General features: G+C 33.8%; 1 long non-coding RNA gene across 1 annotated transcript; it reads right to left on the reverse strand.

Moving 5' to 3' along the window:
* Positions 1 to 280: 280 nt before the first annotated feature.
* LOC122196807 (uncharacterized) lies at positions 281 to 1,489 on the reverse strand. The gene is made up of 2 exons (XR_006188884.2): positions 791 to 1,489; positions 281 to 630 (listed from the first exon to the last, which is right to left on the reverse strand). It is a non-coding gene; the product is annotated as an uncharacterized LOC122196807 (long non-coding RNA).
* Between the last annotated feature and the right edge of the window lie 3,395 nt (positions 1,490 to 4,884).

Here is a 4,884-nt window from a genome sequence, read left to right on the forward strand (position 1 = left end):
TGCGAATCTTAACAATAAAATAGTTCAATATTTCAGAAATCGTGTGCATTTATATTCATACACGTATGAAGAGCGTTTAAAAAAAAACAATACAATATGTAGTGGCTAAAGTTCTTATAAAATCCTTATTATATATAACAAATAGACAATTATGTTAAACACAATGTGTATATGTTAACTAATTAAAAGTGTATAAAAATACTAAATATGTATACATATTTATACGTATGTTATGTTTCATTTCAAATACCTATTAATTGAATTTATGACAATTCGAGCATTTACTATATACAAATCCCGAACTCTTTATATTTCTTACCATCATACATGGTAAACCTTGATATAGGAGTGTATAAGTATTGTGCATATGCATTATTGCCTTCAAAATCTAAAACAAATACAATAATACAGGAAGCATTAAACAAATAATACAGGAAGCATCACACTATACACAATCAATACATCACACTTCTACACACATGAACCAATAAGTACAATGCGCTCTCAAAATCCTTCCAAGATTTCCAAGTACCACAAATCCATCAAAAAATCCATCAAAAAGACTTCCAAAATCTGGGTGAAGACAGTAAACCCACCTTCTATTTCCCCTTTCGTTCAAAGTCTTCCCACCTGCAATTGTCAAGAACATCAAACCCATATACAATTGTTCTTCATCTTCTTCCTGTCAATCTCAAGCAACAAAACACCCTTGATCGACCCTTCTGCTCGTTTCATCATCATGTTGGAAATTCCAAATCACAAAAACAAGAAAATAAAGCAAGAAGGTTACCTGTTACTGATTCCGTTCAATTTTAGGTTGAAGTTGAACCAACCAACCGCCCCACCCGAGCTGCTACTGTCGCCAGCTTCCTCCATCACCCATGCCACCCACCTTCCGCCTTACAACTCCCATCTGCAACCACCATCGAACCACCCTTGTGACTGCTTCCGACCGGATTCTTCTTCTCGATCAGACAAAGGCAGTGGACCGAAGTCCTTCCTCCTCCTTCGTGAGTTGATGCCGATCGAACCAGAAAAGAAAAGAGATCGCCGGAGCAGCCCTTTGCTGCCGGCTCTCCCTCCCTCGACGGAGCTTTTTCGCCAACTCCGATTCCCCACCTCTGTTTGCTTCTTCAATTTCGTTTCTTCCCTGATCAGTTGAAGACGAAGACCTCGGCATCCTCGCTGTTTCTTCCCGTCGTCGTTGCTTCAGCCTCGCCGACCCCGGAGACCATCCCTTCGCAACTCCTTCCAAGACCGAAGACGAACAGCCCCGCTGCTTCGTCTCTTTCTTCTAGTCCGAGGTCACAGCCGCCTCGCTGCTTCGACACTTCTCCTTCTTCAGCCTAGTCGAACCCCGGAGGCCGCCACCGATTGCGAGTCGAGCGACGAACCATCGTGCTCCCTTCTGGTCCGATTGCCCCTTCGCGTCTATGATCGACTGCCCTTGTTCATCTGTTCATTTGTGACTTCCTTTGGGAGCAATTCATATCCTTTACCCGATCAAAACAAAAGAGACGGGGGGTTATGAGCCCTAAGTTGAAGTCATTTTATGAAATGACTAAAATGCCCCCCACCGTAAAATTCTTTATTCAAATTAGGCCCTGGTTCCCAAAAGGTGATTCCATTTATCCACAAATAGCCCTTCATTTGGTTATTTTTAAGAGATTGAATCATAATCTTCAAACTTTTGGTTATTTTTAACAGAATGAATTCCAATCTTCAAACTTGAATAAAAATAACAATTTTAGGCTTTTAGCTCCTCATTTGAAATTATTTTTACCAAATCAGTCCCCGATAGTTCAATTTCATTATGAAATGGACCCGAAATTAATTCAAGAATGATGGGCTTACGCTTTCTCACGCGACACTTCTCAAACAAACCAAATCCGAACTACTTGAACCCGCGCTCTTACTTCTTTAATATTTGGAGGGGAGAATACATGTGTGTCTGGTTAAGTTTTGATGATTTAAATATTTTTATATGTTAAAATAGCATCATATTTTGATATTGGTCAAACGCCTTTGAAATAGAAAATCTAAAATGTAGAAATCTTCAATAAATCCCATAAGCTATAGTAGAATGCTTTAAATGACATAACTATTCCTCGTTGTAATATATTAATTAATAATATTAAAAATCATAAGGTTTTATGTAGATTACTATAATAATACGAGTTGGTATTGTAAATCACAAAGATGACGATTTTAATATGTAGGGAGAATGACTTAAAAGCCCAACGAAGTATCCAAACAACTCAAAAAACCCCAATCATGTTTTGTCTGTTCATAAAAACCCAACGAACTTAACATTTTGTCTAAAAAGTCCAACAAAGTTCCAAATCGTTCAAAAAATCCCAACTTTGTTTTGTTAAGTTCATTGGGTTTTTTTTTGAACAGTTAAAACATGATTGAAGTTTTTTAAATGTTTTGGAAACTTCGTTGGTCTAACAAGTCATTTTCCCGATACGCTAATAAGCCACGTCATCTGTTTTTCTTAATTGACTTTCAGGAAAGTATAACTTAGTTAGGCTTTTTAGACAAAATGTTAAGTTTGTTGGGTTTTTTTGAACAGACAAAACATGATTGGGGTTTTTTGAACGGTATGCAAACTTCGTTGGGCTCGTAAGTCATTTTTCCTAATATGTATGAGTTAAAGCATTGAATGGAAGTATGAAAAGATATGCAAATGACCAAAAATATTATTTGAGTATAAAACGAAAGTACATTGTCATATTAAATGGGAAGACCAAGATTGTGAAAATGTATAATTATTAGTTTAAAGTTATTTAAAGTTAACTTTTAATATATATATATATATATATATATATATATATATATATATATATATATATAAATTGTGTAAAAATGAATGTAAAATTTATTAATAATTTTTTTTATTAAATATAAAAATATAACTCATTCTAATAAGTTATGGATTTTATTGCGATAAATAACATGATCATCTTCAGAACTTAAGGGTCGTTATTTGCAATATATTATATTGTATTAATCACATGAACTATTAATATTATGGAGTTGTTGGTTTCACATTGGTTGAAACCTAAAAAATATTATCAAAATAGCCGTTGTGTTGTCCATATTGCGTCACGACAAATAATAAAATTTGGAGAGATCTTAAGTCTTATGAATCTCAAATACCATAAGACTTCAATCAATAATTAAGCCTAAACACCAAATAATTTTAGGTATCCAATATCAAATACCCACCCCAATCGATCCTCACATATCGTAGTATACGATTATCAGGAAGGATTTTCCCGCCTGATGAGTCATTTAGAACAATCAAGTGTTTTCATCTGGAAGATGAACAAACATACTTTTACAGTTGCCTGATCTGTACCCATCATTTATGGTCATCTACGAAATTATGTAGACATACCATTACAGTTGTCTGATCTGGACCCACCATTCCTGGTCACCCAAAAGAATAAGCAGACATACCATTACAATTGTCTGATCTGGCCCTACCATTTATGGTTATCCAAAAAGGAATACGATTTGTACTCCAATATGTATTTCGTACCATCAATTCCTGAAAGTGTCAAGGAATAGAATTCTACTCTCCTTTCCTAGCCTACACACAAAATCCCGAATAAGACTACCCAATATCAAACTTAACTGAACTAGGTATCTATAAAAAGTTTTATCTTTATTAACAGACAAAATTGTGAGATTAGGTATTTAAGCCCATAAATATAATTGGTATGTACTTGAATTGATTGTGGCATGGTCCTTTTGGGTTGCCTTGACACTTGCAACTAAATAAGATGATTAATTGAGAAAAATGAAGAATTTATTAATTTAATTAATAAATTGGAATATATGATTTATTAATATGTTATGGAAATGATATATTAATTAGTAATAGTGTTTTTAATTAATGTTTAATCAAAAATTAATTTGGAATTAATTTTGGGATTAAATGAATTAATTAAAAGTGCAAGGACTAAAAGTGTAATTTTTCAATAGTTGAGAAAAAGGATCCAGAACCTTCCTAGGGTAGGTGGTGGATGAAATTGCATCGTATATCTAAGATTATTCTAGAATTTCTAGAATATCTTATCATATATGGATAATCAAAGGAGGTGGATAGTTAATATATTTGAAATTAAGGTTATCCATGGCATCCTTGGTGCACTATATAAAGGGTCCTAAACCCTAAGAATTTTGGTCACTCTTTAGAAGAAATAGAAACCAAAATTTTGATCTCCTTCCTCCTCTCTCATATCATTATCTTGCATTGTGTGTTTGTGAGCCATTAGAGGTGTTACACTTGGGACACTAAGTTCTCAAGCTTCAAGATCTACAAGGGAATCATTGTTATTACAATATAATAATCAACTAACCAAACCCTAGTTGTACATAGATTTCAAAAAGTGTAGTTACTTCCTAGGGTTTCTCCTGTCCTGTTCAAGTTTACATGTTCAATTAGAGAAAACCTAGATCCAAAGAATTAGAGTTGCATGCACATATGTGTTGTTGTTATGCTCAAAACCCATCAGTGGTGTCAGAGCTTAGGATTAGTTTTCTATTGAATATGATGCAATTATGAATTGTTCAAAGGAGAAGGGAACATAATTGTCATTCTGTTCATCAAACTCGACGAGTTTATCTTTGAACTCGACGAGTTGACATGTAACTCGACGTGGTAATTGCCCAACTCGACGAGTTGAACTGTCAGAACCAATATTTTCGGTTTTGATAATTGTCTCATGGACTGATTAGGATAATTACCTTAAATTTATTTTAATTGTTTAAAATTGGATATTTTAATTAGTAATTTTGTATCGTTATCATGAATTCATGATTGGGTTAAATTTTTGATAAAGATAAAATTAATTTGTTAATTTAATTATTAAA

The sequence above is a fragment of the Lactuca sativa genome, chromosome 2 (genome assembly GCF_002870075.4).
Source record: "Lactuca sativa cultivar Salinas chromosome 2, Lsat_Salinas_v11, whole genome shotgun sequence".
NCBI lineage: Eukaryota > Viridiplantae > Streptophyta > Magnoliopsida > Asterales > Asteraceae > Lactuca > Lactuca sativa.